General features: G+C 47.6%; 1 long non-coding RNA gene across 1 annotated transcript in view; it reads left to right on the plus strand.

Annotated features, from left to right (window-relative positions):
* The first annotated feature begins 8,018 nt into the window (after positions 1–8,018).
* Positions 8,019–24,909, plus strand: part of LOC132239055 (uncharacterized) — a 149,607-nt gene continuing 132,716 nt past the window's right edge. The window contains exons 1-2 of the long non-coding RNA XR_009453968.1: positions 8,019–8,675; positions 8,765–8,853. This is a non-coding gene — a long non-coding RNA (uncharacterized LOC132239055). The remainder of the gene's footprint in view (positions 8,676–8,764; positions 8,854–24,909) is intronic.

A 24,909-nucleotide genomic window follows, 5' to 3' on the forward strand; every position in this document is an offset into this window, starting at 1 on the left:
ATCTGCAGTGAGAAAGGAGAAAGAAGGGACCTCACATATGCTGAGTGCCGCCTATGCTTCAGACACTATGCTGGGAACTTCCCTCATACTGAAACTTCATAAAATGCTGTGAGGGATTATCATCTTCATTTCCAGGTGAGGAATCAGCAGCTCACAGAGCACAGTAACTTGCCCAGAATCACTTAAACCCAAGGAAGCGATGGGGTCAGGAGATAAAGCAGGTCTTTCTGACTTCAAAGCCTGTGGTCTTTCAGTTTCCTGCACTAGGAGAACGGACTTAACAATGCCATGCCCAGGTGGGTATTTGGCCATGACCACCCTGTCCAGAACTGATTTGAACAGTGTTGATGCTCTTCCTTGTCCCCAGAGGAAAAAACATGAGATGAAATAAGAGCTGAGGTACGGGAAGTAAACAAGCATTCTCTTTCCTGATCTTACCGAATCTTCTCCAATAACTTTAGGACTCAAGACATCTGCACTACATGCGGTTCTGCATGACACTCACATGCACAGACACTCACACACACAGGCATACAGGTTTGCACTGGGCATTAAACAAGTGCTGACAGGGAACCTATATGCCATATTATGCTTGATTGTATAGGGAGACCGCTTACTGAAGAAGAGGTAAAATGTATCAGCTCTGAAGATAGATAACTGGATTTTGAACCCAGTTTCCCAGCTGTGTAAACTTAGCCAAGTCAGTTAAGTTGAAAATTTTTCTTTTCCTGCCATTACTATTCTATACAAGAATTTCTACACACATCTCTCCCGGTGTGGAGCTGGGAGAGGAAGTTGAGGGACAGCTCGCAGGCCAGTGTCCTCCGAGTCTCTCCCTAAAGTCGCCTGAGGCTCCGGTGGCGGCAGCTGTGTCTGTCCTGATCCCTCTGATGCTGAGGTGTCAGCTTCCACGGGGATCAGGTATCAAGCCAGGACCGGCCAAGGCCAGCCAGAGGAGACCTGGAGCCAGGGTGTCATGCGGGCATGTAGCAGGTGTGGGCATAAGCTGGAGGTGCCCCCGCCTTGACTCTTCCTAATGCCTTGAGCAGTGGGGGGAGGTGTGGGCATCCTTTCTCTCTCCTGGAATTTGCCTGGCTGCTCTGAGGGCTTGAGGCCTTGCCTATACCTTCTCAGACAGACAGAGGGACATCCCAGGGAGGCAGTCTAGTGCTGGGGTTAAGAGCATGGGCTCTGGCCTTGGACCCATCTGGGTGACTCTCAGCCGCCCTCTATGCTTAGCCCACAGCCTGGTGTACAATTACAGATCTCAGAGGTCCAGTGGTAGGCATGAATCTATTCCCGTTCATACTCAGGCCTGGTCAATTTTTCTTGCTTTAGTCTTTTAAAAAGAAACACCCTGATTTAGAGAATGTTTGGGCCTATTAGAAAGTCATTTCCGCCTTGCGAGGCCCTGCAGTGTCACAGTGGAAACAAAGTGTGCCAAGTTGGACATAGGCCGTTAGGGAGCCACTTTGGCAGATCAGCTGTGTCAGTGGGCCTGGATTTGAGTCTGGATTCCACTGCTGTGCAAACCTGGCTAAGTTGCTTGACCAATCTGAGTCTCTGCTTCCTCCTCTCTGCTTTGACAAATGGTTTCAGATCAAGAATGTTATAAGATGTCTTTGATTTTTAAGGTGTCTACTTTTTTTCTGACACTCTAAACAAGGTCAAATTCCCCTGTTAGAGATGTTCACAGCATAATGATCCCTTCTCTATAAGCCTCTATAAGCCCTGTATCACTGAATATTTATTTGGGGGATGATTTTATCTACTCCACATGAATATGGGCTCCATGAAATAGGAACCTTGTCTGACTTGCTCATTGCTGTAAGTCCAGGTTATCCCAGAGCCTGGCACATAATAGGTGCTCAGCAAATTTTTGTTGAATGATGAACTCAGGGCTGGCCAAGCTCACACAGCCAGACTTACTGATTTAAAAATGTGGTCTGTGCCAAGAGCTCTTGGGGCAGCATGTCAATAGCCATCCCAGTGAATGGACCCATTTCACAGATTAGGTAACAGGCTTCCCTCCTTGCTTCCAGACTGAGCTGCTTCATATCGAGGAAGTCAGGCTTCTTTCTACCCTACAGGCCCCCTCACATGGGGCTTGGAAGGGAGGTTGGAAAATCAGGGCTTGGTAACACTATGTGGACTCCTATCTCCACAGCAAGAACATCGAACCGACAGGGTGCTGCAGGGACAGACTGGGCTGAGAGTCAGGAAGCAGAGCCCTGCAGATGCAGATGCAGGACCGAAGGTGAAAATCTGGATGTCTCTGATAATATCACCCAGTTGTCATGAGGATGAAATGCGATCATGCGATTCAAGCATCAAATAACAATAACAACGGATTAGAACACGTTAAATAAGAGTCCCTGAGTCCATCCAGTCAGAAAACCATAAATGAATACATAGCTAGATGGGGAGAAGGGAAAGCTCTTGTGATGGTGTTCTTACAGTATGTTGCCAGCTGGCAAGTGTAGAAGACACGTGGAAAATCACCATTTGCCCACCATCACAGTAGTAATTGATGCAGATGAAAACGAGTGACTGCAAGGATAGTTCCATATCTCTAAGTATAACCTCCAAAAATTACTTTTGGATAGCAAAGGGAAAATAATATCTTTACAGTGGAGAAACCCGGGATCACCACATTAACCAAGGATCAAGATCAACATCACCAATAATGGGACAGATGCGAGGCCAGGAGGACACATCACTTTTGTGTTATTTCAGCCCCCAAATCACAACCTGAATCTTATTATGAGGCCACAAACTGACAGACTGTCTACAACATAACTGTTTTGAACACTTCAAAAAAAATTCAAGGTCACAAAAGACAAAGAGAGGTGAACTGTCCTAGATTGAAGGAGTCTGAAGAGACGTGACAAGTAAATGCAGTATGTGATCTTGAACCAGACCCTGACATAAAATAAATGACCATCAATAGCATGAGTGGGAGAACTGGCCAAATTTGAATATGGGCCAGGAAGTAGGCAAAAGTATTGCTATCTGTGGATTTCCTGATCTTGGCCATTGTGCTGTGGTTATGTCAGAGAATGTCCTTGTTATTAGGGGACAAGGGGGAAGTGAGATAATATATTGGAGGCCTTGGCTCCAGGCATAACCGGAGGCTGGATACAAGGCTACTTTCTTGGGTGACCCTAGGTAAAGTTCCCTGCCTAGCGATGCCATGCCCTGCGAACAGATCTGAGCTGCCTAGAATTTACCCTCAGAGCTATGTCACCCACCCACAGTGACTGGGACATGGGGGTTCAGGTTCCTCACAGTCCCCAGATCTTCCCTCCCCCACGCCATCAGCTCCCCATTACTCAGGGAGTGTACTTCTGTTTATGTACTATCTATGCTCCCTGTCAAATCCCGCTAGAAAATACATCGCAACAAAATTAACTTGACAGGGAAATGGATATTTGAATGAAGCTTCTGCTTAAAACAATAATTTATCATGTTTCATCGCACGTCTCCACAAAACCAGGATCGCGGGTGGTTTAGCTGAAATGAGGGAATTCATTACTCCCCGAAATATCTCTGGGACTCATTTCTCTGGGGTTGGGATGGTGGGGAATGAAGGCGGGAATAGACATCGACCAAGTCCCCCAGATGTGTTGGGAGTTGTGGGGCCCTTTTCCTGCACAGTCCCATTGAGTCCTCACAGCTACCCTGGAGGTAATGATCAGTGCCTGGCTTTGGGAATGAGGAACTGGGCCTCTTGGAGTCTAAGGGCCAAGCCTGAGGTCACCCTGCTAGGAAGTGATGGGCCAGTTTTTTGAGGTGGAAAGAATCACCTTTATCCTCACCAAGGTTAGAATGGGCTACCACACTCCCTGCATAGCTTCCTGATCTCCTAGGTGAGCCAGGTCTGCTTCTGTGAGTGTGAGAAGCCACCAATCCTATCTTGCAGTTGGGAGCCCACAGCCTGATCCCAGGACAGGTACTCCTCCTGGGCACTCTTACAGATGTCTGGCAGATGTTGGGTAATCACAGATGAAGTGTAGTAGAGTGAGGAGCCCCAGTTAGAGGCCTCGAGCAGGCAGTTCACATAATTGACTCACTCACTCATTCATTCTGCAAACAGAAGTTGTGCACCTATTTATTATGTACTGGATGCCTGAGAGATAACATGCATCTTAAACTCTAGAGTGTCAAAATCTGGTCCCTGGATCAGCAGTATTACTTGAGAACTTGTTAGAAATGCAAATTCTTGGGCCCCGCCCCAGACCTACTGAGTCAGAAGGCCCAGCAGTCTGTGTCTCAGCAAGCCCTCACTGTGACTGAGGCATACTAAGTTCTTAGAACTATACTTGAGGGTGTGTAAAACAATGACAGTGGTAACAGCTGCCAGGGACAGAGGTACTTGATAACTTCTGAACATTATAAGCAGAGCAAGTCTGGTCTCTCCTTGCCCCCATGGAACAGCTTTGCGGAGTACCCAGCAAATGAACCAGGGCCTAATTCAGCCTGGGCACACTAGTCCTACTGGGGGAATTAGGATTGCCCTGAGGGACTTAGGGTGGGACTTAGGGTGGGGGCAATTGATGGGAAGGGAGCCACCTGGGCCTCAAGATAGTGAACACCTTGTTAGGTTGTTTCTTCTTCATAAAGTGAGGGATGTGAATGAGTCAACCAGAATTTGCAGCAATCAATGATTCAATCTGATGGCATAGAAAACTAGGCAGAGAGTTTGGGAAATATTCGGGACCATAGTTCACAAATTTTAGCATGCAAAGAAAAATCATACAGGGATTTTATCAAACATTCGATTGCCAGGCCACACCTCCTGGTGGTTCTCCACTGGTGGGGTGGGAGCAGAATTTGCATATTTTACAGGCCTAAGGGTAATCTCAGTGCAAGTGGTTTGAGGAACACCCTTTGAGAAAGACTATACTCTTTCGAGATGTGCTTGCTCACTGGGGCGGCTCTCAGCTCTGATCACAAGCCCAGGCTTATAACCCAACCACCCCTGGCTTCTGGGTACCTGGAGGCAGGTTTGTGATTTGAGGCAGGTTTCTCAGAGGAGCATGAGTAACTACTCTCCTTTGATGGGTGATGGCAGGGATTAGCAGGCCTTTGGCCTGGCTGGGGAGTAGCTAATGGCACTATAAGCAACAGAGACATAATGAAAGCTTTCTCATTTTATGAAAGTTGCTTTGAAATCTAATTACAAAATGAAAGTTGAGACCTCAGTCTATTTTTAAACAAAGTATGAGTTGAGCAAAAATAATCAATGTTGGAGTTGTGAGCTGCCTGTTAGCCTTCATTGGGGCAGGCAATGAGCTTCCTTTGGGAAGAGTTTGCGATTATGGGACAAGTGGAGGGATGAGGAGGGGACCAGAGTTAGAGACAGATGGGTCTCTACTGGTGGGGGGGACAGAAGGGGGAGAGACGGGGGAGGTCATGAAATTACCTGACCCTCTCAGATGTCCCCTCTGACACCTCTAGGTAAAGAGTGGGGGGGCTGCAGTGTGGATGGTATGTGGCCTCCCCCATTAGATTAGAGCAGTGGTCAGCAAACTGTGGCTCGAGAGCCATGCGGCTCTTTGGCTCCTTGAGTGTGGCCACGAAGTTTCAATCGCACTGTACGTGTGCGCCCACACGTGGTATTTTGTGGAAGAGCCACACTCAAGGGGCCCCAGTTTGCCGACCACTGGATTAGAGGAAGCAAACATACCTTATTTTGACTGTTGAGGACAAGGTGGTTTAGCTTGAAAATGCATGAATGTTTGGAGCCAGACCGAAATTGAAGATCGGTCCTGCTCACTACTCACTGTGTGATTTGACAAATTTGGCAACCTTTCTAAGCCTCAGTTTCCCCCTCTGCAAAATGGTGATAAGAATATTGACCTTGAGAGCGTTTAAATGAGATTAAAGTAGCAGTAACAGCTGTCACGTAAGGAGCATTTGCTGTAAGCTTTATGTGTGTGTGTGTGATTTCAGTAGGTCTTACAACAATCCTATGAAGTTCAGGGAAAGGGAGGGACTTAATGCAAATGAAGCATTCAGGGTAGTGTCTGGTACAGAGTAGTGCTCAATTAATATTTGCTTCCTGCTCCTCCAAGCGAGGGCGGCTGAGTGCAGTAGGGAGGCTGGTTTCAGAGACCTGAGCGCTCCCAGCTGCTGCACTTCCCCAGCAGGCAGTGATGTGGACTGTTGAAGTCTCCTGAGCCAGAGCGAGGCTTCCAGAACCACCACGGGGGCATTTCAGATCCTGAGGCTGCCAATGGCAGAGCAGGCCGATCGGGTAGCTCTGGCATGAGCCAGCGTGCACAGAACCCGGAGACACTCACGTGACAACTGTGGGGCTCCTTCCCAGGATCATCCCACCCCGATTTGCCTTCCTTGAAGAAAAGTAACGCAAAAGGTCATTTTTCACTTTTAAATAGCTTTCATTCTATGTCTTAATAAATGCACGTTTGTTGATTTGTGTAAGCATGATGTGGGAAGTCTGCAAATGGATGTAATCTGCACGGAGGGCACATGTAAGCACCAGTGAGCACTTTTGAATAATGAATCCCTCCCGTAAAAGACGAACGCTATTCATAATAATTCCTTGCTTTTCTCATTTTGCAGCGTACAGTAGCGATTAATCAATTTGCAATGTTATGTCACCCGCAACAAATTGCTAGCACCAAGACAAATTTATTGCTTTATGATAAAAGAACTTGTTTAGGTAGAAATAAATTAAATTTGGGGGGCTCTTCTTTGGGGTTGATGCTCACATAGGTGACCCATAGAGAGTGGACTGAGAGGTGAGGGGCCTGGGGACTACTGCATTGACCCGGCACCTGGGGAGGAGTACCAAAGCCAGAGGGTGTCTGCTCAGTTACTGATGGGGACAGGAATGCTGAAGGCTCACGGTGCTTCTCGGAACGTCTGCCGGGCTCTCCGAGGCAGTGTGTAGTTTAGAGTTTTCACAGAGAGGTTTGGACAATCAGCAAAGCTCCAGGGAAACATACCTGCTTCTCTTTCACCTGAATGATGAGATCTTGATTTACCTTGAATTGGCAGAAGTGAACCTATTCAAGGAACTCGAGAGCAAAGGAAACCTACATGATAAGAACTGGGAATGGGGTTCAGAAATCAGAGGGTGACTGAGGCCCCGATGTTTTCATTTATGGGAGATGCTGGTGTGTTACAATATCAGGGAAAAAGGAGGCCCAAGTGGTGTCATCAAAATTGTGTGTAGTGAATGCTGCATTCAGCAAATGAATGCTTTTAACACATGCAAAATTTAATTCCATAGAAGGGTGATGTTAATGCAGACACTGTCAAACGCTTCGATTTGAGGCCCCTCATAGAATAAGGCCAGGCTGAAGGGGAGCACGCTACAATGAGGGTGACATGGGGACATGCAGTCCTGTTCCTCTGTATCACTCATAGAACAGCAGCTCAGGGAGGGGAAGCATTTTGCCCGAGGACAGAGGGGGTGGGGGTACGGAGAAGCATCCGACTTTCAGGACATCACACACGTTTGTCATTAATTTATACTCCATTAATTTGGAATCTGAAATGGAATCAGAGGCTGATGCATTAATTCTGTCCTCCCCCAACACACACACACACACACACACACACACACACTCTCTCTCTCTCTCTCTCTCTCCCTCTCCCTCTCCCCCCCCCCCCCCCCTCGGGACAGGTTTTTTCGTAAGCAATCTGATAGTCTAACATGATTTGTGAAAAGCAGGTTTCAATTAAGAAGAATGTCAGTTCCATTGCCCATGAAAGTGGATTTCTCTGCCCCAGCTCATCAAAATCCAGTCCTCTCTGCTCTGAAAACAGGCAGGGGACCACCTCCTGGAATACCTGAATACACCCAGTCGGCTGCCAGGGAGAGCATTGCCATGACTTTCCTGGGCCCTGGTCTCTGTCATCCTCATCTCATTTCAACTTCTAGGGAGGGGGCATGAAGGCCTCCGCCTGCCCAGGCTTCTGCAGACTTTCTGCAGTATCTCAGCAGCCGCTTGGCAGCCCCCCAACCTCAGTGCCCACATCCAGAGCCCCGTGAACAACAGGGAGCAGAGCTCTCCAGGCTTTGGCCAGGACCCTTTCCACTACCTTGCGGCTGGAGGAGCCCACGGGGTGCACGGCAGCTCCAGGGGGTGCTGGACTCACCTGGCGATGGCTTCTTTGTCTTCCACTGTGCCTGCTCGCTGGGCTCCAGTCCGCCCAGGTCCTGGCTGGGCAGGCAGCACCCCTCATGCGCCAAGCCAGGCCTGTCCACTCCCTGGCTGCCTCCCCAGCTTGGGGTCCTAGAGGGCCTTCCTATCCTCTGTGAGGCTGGGTTGCCCCTGCTCCTGCTGCCCGCCCGCTGGCTAATTCTGATTATTTCTCTTTCTCCTTGCTCTCTTGGGCGCCTTTATTCCTGACCGTGCATTTTCTCTGGGCTCAGGATTAAAAAAAAAATCCACACTGCTAATATCCTTGTCAGCCTTTTCCTGAATCATTGCCGTGCAGCAATGGAGCCACGGGCCAGTGCCTTCTGGCCAGCAGACTCCATCCCGGGCCTTCCTGTCCTTGGGGCCCCGGAACCCCCTATCTGGGTCCTCTTACCCTGAAGGCAACACCCAGGGGCCCATATCTTCTGAGAAATGCCCAGCCATGGGTGGCAGATGGGGCCAAGAGCTGAGAACCGGCTGAGCTTTTCCATCTCATAGGTAACTTCTTTCAAATGCTATTTAAAAAAAATAATTAAAGTGCTTTCCTCTGCATGATCTCATTTGCTGTTATTATCCTTGTTTTACAGATGAACAAACAGAGCCTTGGGAACTTGGTGATGCTCAGGTTGCACAGCTACTAAGGATCAGGACTGCAGTCTCCACATGCATGACTCAGGTAAGGGAGGAATCATATCCCCATTTGGCAGATGAGGAAACTGAGGTTCAGCTTGCTGGAAGGGCTTTGTTTCAAAGCAGTGAGAGGTGGTGGTGCTGGAAGTGGGATTCAGGGACCCCAGCGTGCAGGCCAGAGCCACATAGCTGAGCTCTGCTGCCCACACCAGTTCAGCTCATAGGGACAGGGCCCAGTGTTGGGCAGGGGTTTGGCTTTCTTTTGTTCATGAAAAGCCAGGTCAATCCAGGCTGTGAAATACCTGGTAACTGCCTTGGCTCATCATGCTGTGTGGCCTGAGCAGTGTCCTCATCTCAGTCTGGTCTGGGGCAATAAACCACACATGACTATGATTGGTAATATAGATTTCCACCAATTCAGGTTCAGGCTTGTCTGATTAGAGGCTCAGGAAGATGATACTACTGAGCAAATGACCCCTCCTCCAGGCAGCTCTCCCCAATTCTTCAAAACAAAGCAGGCCTTCTCTCCTAGGTCCCATAGCTTATAATTCTCTGAATGGTCACATTGCTGATGGGGCCAACTGTTCTCCTACCATTCCTGACCTCAGCTGGTGACCATGAAACCACTCATGGAGGCCATAACCCCTTCAGAGGTCCATAGATGCAGAGACAGTCACTTGGACATCACTGTGCCCAGTCACAGTCACTAATACACACACCGTCCACTCTTGTCTTCTCTGGGGGACACCACCACACACAGAGGCACTGTCCTGCACACCATGTGCGCTCAGACACACAGACACACACACACACACAGACACACACACACACACACACCCCTTCAGACAAGCACAGGTTTGCTTACAGACAGAGAGTCTGTCTGTGATTTTCCAGGAAAATGACCTCTTCTGCCCCTGGTATTCTTTGTGTCCTGCCTTGAATGGAGGCTATGACTGTCTGGCCATGGGGATTAGAAATGTGACCTGCTTAGGCCTGAAGCTTGTTGGGCGGCGAGCTCTCACACTGGGAACTCTCTGGACAAATAGCCTATTCTAGCTAGAGCCTCTTTGTCCTCCTTCCCAGATAGATCAGCCTTAACTATCTCCAGGGAGCATCTGCCCGCATCACACTCCCAATCAGATAGGCATCCTTCCTGTGGGCCCCCGGGGCCCTGTCACCACCTGGACTTGCCACCTTGGCATTTTCTCAATAACTCACCAAGGTGAACTGTTGCTCACTCAGTGATTTTTCACCTCCTTCATATCTGAAGCTCTGTTTTCTCTCTGGACAAATGCCTTCCTGCCTCTTGCCTGCCCCTGGGCTGTTGGCTTAATGGAATAGTGGGCGAGAAAGGGAAGGAGAAGCTGAGGTCTCTGCTGAGCTCTGGCTCGTCTCCTGCCACAAAGATACTGTGAGTCCTAAGCGTGGGGCACAGTGACAGAATATGCATCCCCAAGGCTAATGGGCTTGGGCTTAAACCCCAGCTCTGTCCCTTCCTAGCTGTGTCACTGTGGCCTCTGCAAGCCTCAGTTTCTGCTTCTGTAAAGTGGGCATAGCCATTTGAGCCTCACAATGTTGTTGGGAGGATTGGATGAGGTTAAATGCATGTACAAAGCACTTGATAAATGAGAGTGCTCTGAAAATGTTAGCGAATTAGGTTGTTGTTTTAAGAATGACCTTACCCCGTTCTCACGGTCTCTTAGGCCCCTCTGAGATTCAGGCAGGGTCTGTGTAGAGATTCAAAGAAGGCTCAGCCTCCAGCCTCCAGCAGGGAGGGGAGGGAGGTGAGAGGGAACACAGGGTCTTGGCCTCTCTGACAAAGCAGGAGACAGCTGGGTAGCTAAGCAGTTCCCTTCCCTGGCATGGCCTATCCCCAGCTACCTGTTCTCGATCAGTTAGTGCTTGTAAGGCCCAGGGGGTCACCCCTTTCCTAGGAAACCAGAAGGGAGGGAACTTATGGGTAAGGAGCCCTACATGGGTAAGGACCAGAGCCGTGCTGTGCTGGTCATTGCCACACATAGTATCGCACTGAATCCCAAAACAATTGGCAAGGGAGGGATTATTATAAATGAGGACACTGAGGCTCAGAGAGATAGCATGTCCCCTATGTGACTGAGCTGGGACATGAGCTCACACGAGGGGCTGCCTTTGGCGCGTGCCCAGCAGAAAATGCGCACTGAATTGCAATGAGGAAACCAGCTCCCTGTCCTGGGAGTCACAATGCTGAACAAACCCATCCTGTAAGCAGTACTTACAGCGACTCTTACTCCACAGGACAATCCAGACAAAGACCTAGTTTATGCAGCTGAATATGAAATATGGCTTGTGTCTTAGGACATTTGTATAAAAAGGCTGTTTCTTTGCTGTCGCAGCCTCAAAGCCACCTTTTAGGGGAGAGCTGCCTGCCTCTTGGAGGCTGTTCTGGAAGGCGGAAGACTGGGAAGCTTTTTCCATGAACACCCTGGGGCCCCTGGTTTCACCTTTTCTCTGGGCCTCTGTGTCCCCATCTATAAAAACACATGGTTTTCCGGGGTGATTTCTCTGGGTCACTTCTAATTCCCCCACACCACAATTATATTGTCCAATGTAGAACTCATTTAAGTCAACAAAATATGTTTTTCCAACTTGTAAATTTACTTACTAGAAAATCGTTACAAAAGCAGACCACTTAAATGGCATTTGGTTAATGCCTCTAGAAAACCCAAGAATAAATTCACTTCGGGTATAGAAGCCTGGGTAGAGATGGCTGCCCCAATCTGACTCTATGATGTTCAAGAAGGTGTTCTTTGGCCTTGGAAGCCTGTGTCCTTGTCACTGATTTAGGTCCTGGCTCTTCCTCTTTTAGAGAAAGCAGCCAGGTTCCAGGCTCCAGGTGTACCGCTCACCTTTGCCCCTGACCTGGGGGTGAGGAGTGGGTAGCAGTTGGCCTCCTGGCTGTCAGGGGGGCTTCTCCTAAGGAACACACAGCCCTGGAGTGTACGCCCCTGGCATGTCCTTTAGCGGGTGGGGCCGGGGAGGCACCCGCCTCCGGTGCTGCCACCAACAGATCAATATGTTGACAGAGCCCCTCTCCTCAAGTGTCCATTTAAACACCCATCCCCGCGTGGGATTCAGGCTGGCCGTCTTCGTTTGCCAAATGCAAATGCATTAACCTTACAATTGGATAATCTAATAAAAAGGATCAATGGTCTGATACGGTGCTTATGGAGTCATTTACGGCAAGTGAGAGCAATTTAGCCAGGACCCAGACTTGCGGCTGGGGAAAGCGGGAGAATGGCTCGCGCCGGTGTCCTTGCTGACTTCCCAAGGCGAGGCTCACTCTGCCTGGAGACGCTGGGCCACGGGGGCAGGGGAACCAGGAGGGTGTTATTCATTCATTACTGCCACTTTAATCACTTAGAGGTTCAATTAAGTATAAATCATTAGTGGTATTTCAAGTTACTTTATCCAGGCCTGCGCATAACACACTTGACTGGCGGTGGGGAGCTTTCTGCTACGAGATTTAGCGTGTGAGTGAACAAGGCAGCCATATGGGTTTTTCTGCTATGAAATTGATAAATGAAGCGGGCGTCCGAGGTACAGCAGTAATTTCTGTGGCGCAGCCAAGTGCTCGGTCCCTTGTCTCCTCCAGCGATGAGGGCATGGGCCCCTTTAATGCGGCGGCTTTCCCCTGGGGGCCCAAAGGCCAGGCTGGGCTGCGGGCCTGGGCTTATTTCCTTGCAGAAGTTCCCAGAGCGAGCCCCGGTTCATTAGCAGGCATGAATATACCTGGGGAGGGAAAGAGAGAAAGAGAAAGGGGGGTGGGGGATAAAAGGTTCCTCCACCCTCACTCACCGGCACTGAGTCTGTCATTAATTTCTTCAGAGTAGCAAGCCGGCAGGCGAGGACAGAGTCGGCTGTCTGGCTGCCCCGGCCCCTCTCCCACAGACACGGTTGTCCCGGGTCGACCGCATCCCTGTCGGGAAAGCATATTTTCTCCTAATCGGTTTCACCGCTCTTTTAAAGTAATATGTCAGATCATTTTCCCCATGTACATAGTTAATGAAAGTAACCCTACAAATTCATTTTAAGTAGATGGAAGTTGTTATAACCCTGATCCAGAATTTATTACGTTCATTACAATCTTGCTGAAGTAGGTAATGTAATGGACTATTACTTTTATTATCTTTTTAATCCCTCAAAATTATTAGGAACTGACTAATATTTGGCATCACCCTGTTAATGTTTAAACAGAAATTGATACTTTAGTTCGTCTAATAAATGACAGGGGCACTCTGAGTGGAAACAAAAGCCTGATGGGGTTTATCTCGGTCAGTCCTAAGGACTTTTAAGTGGGACTCAGGGGTCTGAAGGCAATTATTTGCAGGCAGAATATCTTCCTCAAGTGCTCAGGAAGGACAGAAGAGCCGAGAGGGAGACTGTGACAGGGGCACCCAGACGGACAGCGACAAAAACCAGGCAGCAAAGGGAGAAACTCCACTCACACATCCGAGTTCTAATTCCGATGCACAAAAAGCTCCGATTTGGTCTGATAACAACACTCGTGAGCTCTGTCTTTCCCTTCTTGCTTTCACCCTCTCTCACTGCCTTCCCAGATGAAAGAGATTTCTCTCTCCCTCCACTCCTGTGTTAGTAATCAGCTTTATGGCTAAGAATTCTCAAGTGCTCTAGAATCTTTGCGTTGCCGAGACAAATGATTGGCTCATATTCTCCTAGGGAGGAGTGGAGACCCTGCTTGCTCCTCAGAAAATAATGATGGCTGCTCAATTTGCAAATTACCAAATCTCACCGTGAAATGGGAGGGGGCCAGAGGGGGCATATGGCTGTTTCTCTTCGCGGCTGGGCGATGCGTTTACCCTCCAGGGCTCCCCTGACCGTCACCTGGCCAGAGAGTGACAGGTGAGATTTAGGAGAAATTGATCTATTGCACTTTCTGGTTTTTACGGGGCAAAATGCAATGCTAGTCACTTAAATTAAAAAGATCTGTTAGTTCTAAAGGGGTGAGAGGAACAAAGTACTCCCCTTTCTGGCTTGACAATAAAAGACGAAGGAAGGTACATTTGAGAGAGGAAAGGCTCACATTTTGCTCACTCCAAGGCAAGGGTGTGCTTTCGAACAAAGAAAGCTCCCAGTTAGCAAAGTCACTAATTAGCACAGAGAAGCTCATTAGAATTTAAAGCTGTTTTACTGCCTATCATAGCTTTGCTCTCTTGAAATGCCCCGAGTTTCCAAAGCAAGCAAAGTATTGATTAAATTGACTCAGCATGAAACGCGTCTCATTTGTGCCGACCCATAAAGAGGTGGTTTCTCAGCTTTCCTGGCAGAAGAGCTTCCCAGGTGCCAGGGGGGTGGGCTGGGGACAGCGCCCTGCCTGCTTGGCTGCCCATCATTGTGCTAAAACCTGTTTTGATCAATGGAGGGGAAGCCTGCCCTTAACTGAGTTTGTTCCTGACGCCTTATAAATCGTGCTGATTGCTTTCGTCAATGCCGAGTCCACACAGGCTACACGTCGTTTGGGGCTTGATAAAGAGACGGAAAGGCAGCTTCTCAGCATGTTTATTTTTAATAGACGTAAAAAATGAAAGCGAAAGCATCCTCACTCCTCCAAACCCTCGCTGATAGAAAAACACCGAGTGCACAGAAGTGTGATGTCCAGTCGGGGAACCTGGAGCAGGAGGCTTTGTCTTTGCTTTTAACGGAAATATCCTTGTGAACAGGGAGGGTGTGTTCAGAGCTGAGAAAGACTGGGCTCCAGAAAGCTCCACGGTTTCCTTCCGGGACGTGAAGTGGCAGGTGCTCGGGCATCAGCTGCTTTGGAGCTGTGCTTCCCAGCTCCCGCTCTGCTTTGTGGGGGCAGTAACCCCGTCTGTATTAGGAGTGCAGCACCACAAGCTGTCGTCGTGTCTTCCGAGGGGCAGCCCTGGAAATCAGACCCCATCCTGTTTCTACACCTGAGCTTCATAGAAACGAACTCCTCCCGGCAGCTTTACTAGAAGAGGGACACCGAAGTAATGGTGAAATAGTCACAACAGATGCGACAAAGGGCTAATGTTCTTCATGTAAAGAAAATTGATAAGATATCAAGATTCTAAGTGAAAAAGTACATTTACAAAAGAAGAAATTCAGAGAGCTCATCTTTATTGAACGCTTACTCCATAGCAGGTATAATTTACATGGGATCTCTCATTCATGCTTCACAAAGACCCTAGGAGGTAGTGTTAATATGCTCACCGATTATTAAAAGAAGAAAAGGGGAGCTTTGAAACATTAAATAGTCAGCTCCCAAATCATACATATTGTAAGTGGGGACCCAGAGTTCAAAACCAGGCAACTTAATCTACATGTGTTCTTTTTTAAATCATCACTCGAGGAGTAAGGATGTTTTTCTCCATTGATTTTTAAAGTGAGTGGAAGGGAGGGGAGAGGGTGAGAGAGAGAGAGAGAGAGAAACATTGATTGGTTGCTTCCTGCTTGCACCCTGACTGGGGCCAGGAATTGAACCTGCAACTCAGGTACATGCCCTTGACCAGGAATTGAACCCATGACCCTTTAGTCCTTGGGCCAATGCTCTAACCACTGAGCAACTGGCCACGGCTCTACAGGTGTTCTTAACTGCTCTGCAGCAGCCCCATGAATTCACAGGTTTCATCAGGTAATAAAGTTCATGTTTACTAGTAAACACAACATGTCCATTCAAAACAGAAAATTTTTACTTATCAAAAATTACAGAGAATTTTTAGAATGTTAATATTCAGTGCTGGCAAGGATGGGTTGAAACAGACATTTTCAAATATGAATTGCAATTTGACAGTCTCTAGCAAGAGTCTTAAAAATGTGCAAGTCATTTGACCCAGTAATGCTAATGTAAATCATTTAATCCAAGGAAATAAAAATGTAGGCAAAGCTTGCGGCACAGGTCTGCCCTAGAGCATTGGGAACTGGCTAAATGCCCACATTAGAGGAATGGTTAAGTGATTATGGTCTCTCCATTCAATGAGACAGTGCAAACATCTAAAATGACCTCAGAGTTTCTTAATGACGTAGCGAAATGCCGATGCTGAGTCAGAAATAAAGCCGGGTATAAAATTGCATGGATAATGTTAATGGTGTAAGATATGGATAGAAATAAGAAGGGAAAGAAACGTAGAATATGAACCAGGGGATGTTCCCTGTGTAATGGGATTTTGTGTGGTCATATCTTTTTGTTACAAAGTATTTTCCAAGTTTTTTTTTTTTTGTAGTAAACATGTTTTACTTATATTGGGGGTTGTAGGGCATCCTTTATGACTTTTGAAAGTCAGCTTAACTTAAATCTCATATCTAATGGGGTGAATCGCTGGACCCCAGCTCCAAAGAAACTTAAGACACTGGGTGTATTGCTCCCTGCATAGGCCTGGGATACCTACAAGCAGCACTGTGTGTCTTCAACTCTCTGCATCTCCCAATCATCTGTAACCTGCCCACTGAGGGGGTTATTGCAGGGGTCAAATGTGTGTAAGGGTTTAGGACAATGCTGGCACAGTGTGGGCACTCAATAAACATAAATAATAACAGTGATACATTAATGATAGGGCTGTTGTTTTGTTAGTAGGAAGGGAAGGCTGAGCATTGGGCAGGCATCTAGAAGTGTGTACAGACTGGCTTGTCCTAAGATAGTACCCACCATTCCAGCCCTAGATCTTGGCTTCTGGTGCTGCCCAAGTCTTTAGTCAGCTATGCACAGGCTAAGGGGTTGTTCTTGGATGTGCCATGGACCTAAATGCTGACCCTCATTCAATCCCCACTCTTGGGGCACTTCCTTGGGGCTGGGCACTATGTTGAACCTTTTCACATAAGATTTTCTCCCCTTCAACTTTGAGAAGCAGATTTCTTAGATTCTTTGCTTTATTGGTCAGAGACTTGAAGTCACTCTCTTGGGTCACAAAGCCAGTCAGTGGCAACACTGGCATTTGAACCTATGTTGATCTGGTTCTGGAGATGTTTGAAAAGAATGGCAATATTGGCTGGGAAGATAGGCTCTGGAATCAGAAAGATCTGGAGGTTTTTACTTTCTGTGTGGCCTCAAGCAAGTAATGATAGTGCCTAGTCCTTAGTTTGCTCATCTGTTAGATGGGTGAGTACTATATCTCACTTAGTCCAAGAAGCCAGTGATTGTATATTGCGCCATTATTTTATGTCATGCTAAGAAAAATAGAATTATAGCTAATTAAACTGTGATATAAGACTTTCTTACCCCTTAGAATTTTAAACTTATGGAAATAATTCTTATGTTTATTTAGATATATATTTTGTCATAAGGCCTTTGTAGATAAATATAAAGGAAAATCAAAGTGAAATAATGAGTTTAAGATATTCCTTAAACTTTTTCATATTCAGAGATTGACTCAGGATTGTTGGTGTCCTTGTTTTTCTACATACTAGCATCTTCTGTAACATTGTAAACATTAGTAATAGCACTTCTTTAAGGACCACTCCTCTCTTTTCCTTGGGATCTTAAGCTGCAGATACCCATTTAAAGACTTTTTATTTATTTTTAGGGAGAGAAGAAGCGGGAGGGAGCATGCGAGAGAAACATTGATGAGCGAGTGAAACATTGATCAGCTGCCTCCTGCACGCTTCCTACTGGAGAGTCGAGCTTGCACCCTGGGTATGTGCCCTGACTGGGCATCGAACCAGCTACCTTTTTGTGCCAGGGATGATGCTCAACGAACTGAGCCACACCGGCCAGCGCCCATTCTGCACATTTTGATGTGTGTTCCCAGATATGACAGTGACATCAAGACTGTTGTCAGGCTGACAGGGATTGTAAAAGGCATCTCAGTTTTAGAGGTGTTAAAATGGGAAAAAGAAAGTGTACGTTTCAGGATCAGTGAATGCTGTAGCTACCGAATAGGGTTGTGAGGAGGATTAAGTGAGTTTGCGTTTGTAAAGGACTTAACCACAGGAACAGGCACAAAGTATGTACTCAGTGTCATCATCATCATTGCTGTTATATTCTGTTCTCGGAGAAGTATTGCATGGATGTGTGATTCCCTCGACTCTTCCTCCAGACGTGCAGTGCTGATGGACATCTGTGTGCCCTGTGCTGGGAGAACGCCGGCCCCATTTCCCTTTCCATCTTCCTCTACCTGCTTTCCGAACTCTGTGCCTCTCCTTCCTGTCCCTTTTCCCTCTCCTCCTTCCTCCTGCCTCTCCTTTCCGTCTCCTCCCCAGCTCCTCTGCAAATAAATGGCCCTGTCACTCCAGATCTCTTGACGGTTTAGAGTGAAAGGAAGTGTCTTTTTGAAAAGCTTGTCTGTCTGACATTCCTGCCCAGCTCAGGAGCAGGGGCCTTTGCACTCCTCTCTCTTGGGCTCAAAGGTCCGCTCATTTGGTTAATGAGTTACAGGACTGCCACTGGGCGCTGATCACTCCACCCACAGCAGAGGCGGCTGGGCTGTGCCTCTGGAGGAGGGGAGGAGGCCAGTAGTAGGCTGGGAGGGGTGTGTCGGTCCTGCCTCCGGTGGCCATAGGCAGACTGGCTGAGGGCCTGCCTAAAAAGAAACCATTTATTCTCAATTAGGATTCTTTAAAAAGAAGTTCACAGCTTTTATGATGAGCCTTGTACATGCATTTAATGACATTATAGTATTCGATTATGTGCATTAAGAAGAGGTCTGAGAGCTCCCTGGTGTCCTTAGTTTTAGTGTATTTTAACTGCCTACAATGAAAAGAACAAGACAAAAAATGAGCCGTGGCAGCATCTTCATAAATTCTGAGCTATAATTGATACACCGTTGCTGGCACTCTGAATGGTCCAGTCAGGTGGGCATAAGGAAGAGGAAGCGGGAGTTTCTGATTGCTTATGGGCCTGGGCACCAAAGGAAAGCAAAGCCAGCCATCCCAGGATACTTTCTCTCTAGCAGGCGTCCAAGCCAGGAATGAGCGCAGGCAGGAATGGGACTACTGTCAACCCTGACAGATGAGTTGAGGGTCCACTTTGAGTCCAGCACTGTGCTAGGCTCTTACACACAGTGCTGTGTCCAATCGCAGCAGGCAAGGTGTTATTAGCCCCATTTTCCAGATGAGGAAACTGAACCTCAGCAAAGGAAGGTGACAGCCGTGCTCCCAGTTTGCAGATATCAGAGCCATTACCTAAAAGCAAGTCTTTCTGATTCAAAGTCTTTGCACAGCCATCGGGTACAGAGCTCAGAGTGGCTCTCGTCAGGGGAATAGTTCATGGAGAAGGAGGAGGGGATAGTTGCTGAGGCCAAGGGCGCCTAGGCCTTCTGGGAGAAGCTACTTCCTCCCGCTCTCTGGGTCCCCAGCCCCTTGGAGGCACGCACTGCAGTAGAAACAGAATCAGAACAGAAAGAGCCACTTGAAATGAACTGTGCCCAGACAGGCCGCCATGGTGGCGTGATTGATACTGGAGCATGTAGGTGTAATGAAACTGATGCCGGCTCCTCTGCACCTGTGATTTATTGAGGACAAATTTAAGATGAGAAAGGGCCCCATACCAGGAGCTGCATCTTCCCCTCCAAGGGAGGGTGGTCATCCATCACCAGCCATTGCAAGGGCCCATTGCAAGCGGCTCATCAGATGAGCCAATAGTCTCTTTGTTGGGGTTCCTAACAAGTGTTGGATCAGCAAAAGTCTATTTATGCTGGTGGACCTTTCAGGACCAATTTGTAGTGGGTCACTGATTCTGCTGGGGTATTATCTTCTTTACTACTCGGGCCAGTTGGGGAACGCGGCAAAGATTAATGGTTTTGGCTGCTGACTTGCTGCCGCAATCTACTGCTTCTGGACCAAAGATTAAGTTTTTTTGTGTTTTACCAGAAAGGGCCCACCTTGTGTATGAGATGCGCTTTGATTTACTGACTTGCTTATGGGGAAAGGAGTCGTGGAAATGTACTGGTCGTGGTGAGGATTTGGCAGATGGCTATTAGGCTTGGCACCCACGCTCTCCACCTTAAGGCCCTGGGCAGGCGCCATGGTGTGGATTTTGGGGCCCAGGGGAGCTCTCCTGGAGCTCACAGGATAGCAAGGCACTATCTGGCACTGAGGAGCTGGCTCTTGAGTTCAGAGAGGCAGGCGGTGCCCTAAACTGTATTATTTAAATCTGTGTTTCTAAACAAAATTAGTTACGGCCTTTCCTTATCATTTGGAAAATGGTACACGTTCCTTCAATACATTTTGGAAAAAATTAAAGCAGCAGATAAAACCACATATAAGCCAACTGCACAGTGATGTGACTGTTAATATTCTGGTTTACATTTTCATCCAGGAGGTTTGCTATGCATGTTATTTTATGCGATTAAAACCATGCTGGATTTATGTGGCCTTTTTTTGTTATATGGGTTTGTGGTCTGCTTTTTACAATGAACATTATACTCTAAGCATTTCCCCATCTCCATATCATTTGATAAACCATCTTTTTTTTTTTTCTTTCTCAAGATGGGTTAGCTGCAGTGTTTCCAGTGCCAGTGGTCCATTCTTTAATTCAGCAAACACGTGCTGTGTGCCTTTTTGGGCCAGATCCTGTGCTAGGATCCCAGTGCTGAGTCAGACACGGTGGTCCTGAGTGGAGCGGCTGGAATCATTCACGGGAGCTGCTTCCCCCCATCTCTCATGATGGCCAGCAAGCCATAGACGGTGGGAGGCAGGGGACTGCCACCCACGACCCCTAGGAGGTCCCTGTAGAATTGCAGCTCCAGAGGAGGGGTGAGCACCTGCTTCTGCAGGAGAGGAGGCTGCTGTTGGCTTTGGATACTCCAGCTTGGTGTGTGTTTTTTAGGGTAAATTGGGAACTGGGAGCCCCATCTTTCTCAATGGGCGATAGTGGTCCAGTCTTGAAAAACTGCAGCCTCCAAGGGACCAGCCACCCCAGGTGGCTGCAGGAATTGCCAGGAAGTCAGTAAGATATGACAAAAAAGAGTATGGCCTTTGCCTGGCCAGTGTGGCTCAGTGGTTGAGCGTTGACCTATGAACCAGAAGGTCATGGTTCGATTCCTGGTGGGGACACATGCCCGGGTTGTGGGCTCGATCCCCAGTGTGGAGCATGTAGGAGGCAGCTGATCAATGATTTTCTTTCATCATTGATGTTTCTGTCTCCCTTTTCCTCTTCCTTCCTCTCTGACATCAATAAAAATATATATTTTTAAAAAGAGTATGGCCTTTGATCAAACTCAAAGGGACCTGAGTTTGGTTCTCTGAGCTGGTGACCCTGAACAAGTCATCTTTTGGGGCTTCATTTTCCTCGTCTGAGAAATGGGGCTCATATCCATTAGCTCCTGGCTTTGTGGAAAGTCGTATGTGAAGAGCTGGTGCTCAGCCTGTGCCAATCTTGTTTCAGGCCCATTTTCCGGATACTATACTGACTCAAATAGATGGATGGGCTTTAATTGTTCCAATAACACGTCTGCGTTTCACAGGGCCTTTCCTTGGGAGCCTTTGTCTCAGGGCCATAAATCACTGGGTGACTGTCCCCATGGTTGGCTGGGACTTCCTTCCCCTGGCTGGGCTGGCTGGAGGAGGGTGGGGCTGCGCAGGGCACCGGCCTGCTTTTCAACGTGGGTCTTACAATCTCTAACTGGGAGTCTTCCTTACTCAGCGATTCCACTGATTTCCTTTGTAGTGGCTTCTTCTCTGCCACAGGGCAGGCTCCCTCCCTTCCTCTCCACCCTGCTTCCAGATTCCCATTCTTTCAGTAAGTGGAGCATTTTCACTAGACAACACGTACACAAACTTTCCCAATACTTGTCTTGATAACTTGCAGGAGCATTTGTCAGCTGGCCCAAAGCCCACATCTCTACATGATGAGTTCTGTTTATGGGGGGAAATTTTTCCTTGGGTCAAGAGCAGCAGTTGTCCAACTTACAGAGTCTTATAGAGTCTCCTTGCTCCCTCACTTTGCTCTAGCAACCTTCCTGGACTTACCCTTCCTGACAGTCCCTGCTGCCCCAGGAGGCTCCTTCCTGTCCCAGCACATTTGCTCTTGCTCTTCTCTGAGCCTGAATGCCCTTCCCTGGGCTTTTCACATGGCCATCTCCTCATCGTTCAAGTCTCAGCTTAAGTGTTACAGAGTACTTCCCTGACCATCCTTCTCCCCAGACCAAGTCATGTCCCCATGTGTTAAACTCCCCAGTGGCACTCAGTCGACTTCATTCCTCAGACTTTTCATGGTTTATGAAGGTATATTTGTGTGATGGGAGATGGATCAAGTCGAATCCCTTCCCCACTCCTGCCTCTCGGCACCAGGAGGACAGAGATGATTACTTTTGGTGTCTGGCACATTGGAGGCTCTCAGCAAATAGGTGTGTTGATTGAATAAACAAATGGATGGAAGGAAGGATGGAAGGATGGATGAATTATAGAGTGTCTGAGTTAATGGATGAATGAATGAGTCAAGTGAATGAATGAACTGTAAAGTGAGTTAGTAAATGAATGAGTATGCAAAAACTTGTTTTCCCTCAGGTGGCCTGAGAATGGATGAGAGATATGCCACTTTTTGATGGCCAAGGGGTTGGAGGTCTGGTCTCCACAGGGCCAAACCTTGTTCACAACCAATGTTTCTGAAACCTGTACTTGTAACTTTTCCTACCTAGTAATCGGCCTCCATCCTCTGCCCCTCATTTTTTTAAACCTTTTATTATGAAAATTTTCAAACAGACTTAAAATTAGAGAATCATAATAAACCTTTGGGCACTTCTTATTCCACCCCCTCACTAGAGATTTAAAATAAATCCCAGACATAATCTCATTTCATGCATAAATATTTTAGAAGGTACTGCTGATAGAGAAAGACTTTTAAAATGTTAAAATAGCCCTGACTGAGTGGCGCAGTTGGTTGGAGTGTGGTCCATACAACAAAAGGTTGTGGGTTCCATCCCCAGTTAGGGTGCTCATGGAGGCAACCAGTCAATGTTTCTCTCTTATATTGATGTTTCTCTCTCTCTCTCTCTCTCTCTCTCTCTCTCTCTCTCTCTCTCTCTCAAATCAATAAACATATCGTCAGGTGAGGGTAAAAAAAACCCATAGAAAACATAAGCATAATACTATAATCACACCTAACCAAAAAGTCCAGTTCCTTTAATATCTAATATTTGGTTCATGTTTAAACATTCCCATTGTCTCAAAAATATCTTTTTACATTTAAGTTGTTCAAATTAGGCCACAAACATTGCTGTTGGTTGATATGTCTCTTAAGTTTCTTTTAATTTACAATAACAGCCCCCCCTTCTCCCCACATTTTAAAATGTCATTTCTCCTTTTTTAAAATGCCATTTGTTTTTGATGAATCTGGGTCATTTATCCTGCAGACCGTTTCATGTTCTGGCTGATTGCCTCCTTGTGGTGTCATCTAACGTGTCCCTCTGTCCCCCGTGTTTCCTGGAAACCAGCAGTCAGATCCAGAGGCCTGATCAGTCACCTTTGATTTTTGGCCAAAAGCTTTCGTGGAGGGTGTGTGCGCACCTTGTTGCATCACATCCTAACGTCTAATCGCCTCTCCTCTGACGATGTTAGGATTGATCAGTGGCTCACCTTGCCCTTCTTAATGAACTCCCTACTCCCTTCTCTATTTCCATTGCTGTAAGAACTTGTTTTGCAAAACAAGTCAGTTGAGAACATTGATCTTATCGAACAGCAAGGTCTGATGGCAAAGGCACTGATTTAAAGCACTGGGCCCAGATCAGAGATTTCATTTCTCTGCATCTCAGTTTCCTTGTGTGATGGGGCTAATAGAGGCTTTGAGAACTGACCTATGGGGAACGTATTTGGTCGTCAACACACAACACTAAGTGCTTAGTGTGGATTAGCTCACTTAATCTTCCCAACAATCCTATGAGGTAAATGTGCTATTAGCCTCATTACACATGTGAGGGAGAAGAGACAGAGTGGTTGGGCAACTTGCCCAAGGACGGCACAGCTCGTATCTGAACCCAGGTAGTTGGACTCCAGAGCCTGTGTTCTTCAGCACAGCGCCGTGTAACACAAACCAAGTCAGTGGGAGCTCCCCTGCTTTCCTCCGTGCTAGATGCTGTTGAATCACTGCAGGGAGTGGGCACCTGTTAGTTCTGCACTAAGGTGAGGGTGGAGTAAGGCAGCCCCCAGTGGCCAAAAAGGGTTTGTTCTTTGAGCTTTACAAAGTCATACTTTCTGCCTTTTACTGCTGTGAGATGTGCCAGAATCAGCTTGACAAACTCACATACTAGAGAGGAATCTGGGGATATAAGGTCCCAGTCTCCTTTGGGTGGGGTTTGATCTTCCCAGAAAAACACATCTGAAGCCCAGCGATGTTGAATGACTTGACCAAGATCACACATACATTTTCCACTAAGCTAGGATTAGAACTCCAGAATCTCTCACGCTATTGTGTCTAGATCCCTAGATCCTTCCATGCTCAGGTAAAGGGGACCATCCCTCTACCCACCCACCCCCAAACCCCCGAGTCATGTTCATTTTGGGAAGGATTCCTGGGGGATGAAAATGGACAAACATGCCTGCCAAAGTCACTGTAGCTTTTTAGGGTTTGCCTGGCATATCACAGACATTCCCTTCTTGGTTACCATTTTAGTCTAGACCTGCGAACCTCACCCTTCTAAAGGCATTCTGGGAACCGACCTTTGCTTCCCTTGGCCTCAATCTTAAAGCAAATAAGGCTGCAGCACTAGGATTTGAACCCAGCTCTTCTGACTTCAGGTTCAGAAGGGCTAGAAGTAATGCCAGCACATTTGCCCTGACTGTAGCCCAGCTTCTAGATAAGGGAAGCGTGGCTCAGAGAGGGGCATCCACTCAATGAGCTCACGTAGCCTCATAGGCTACAGCGTGGGGCAGACTGTTCTTCCTGTGACTGGGGAGGCTCACACAGTGGTGACTGGTAAGCTCAGGGGGTCAGGGCTGGTGGCTGGGGGACTTTCTGAGTCGAGTGAGCCAGCCCACTGTCTGTGAGTCCAGTTTGTCTGATAACAAAGTCCAAGACAATAATTGGAGGTGGCTTTGGGTTCCCTGAGTGGGATCTGGCGCCGATGCTGGTGGCTTCGTTGGCGCCTTGGGCCCTGGGCATTCGCTAATGGACTGTGGCTGATCCCAGGGCTGATTGGCCGCCTGCCCCAAGGTC

Source organism: Myotis daubentonii, chromosome 8, assembly GCF_963259705.1.
Source record: "Myotis daubentonii chromosome 8, mMyoDau2.1, whole genome shotgun sequence".
NCBI classification, from domain to species: Eukaryota; Metazoa; Chordata; class Mammalia; order Chiroptera; family Vespertilionidae; genus Myotis; species Myotis daubentonii.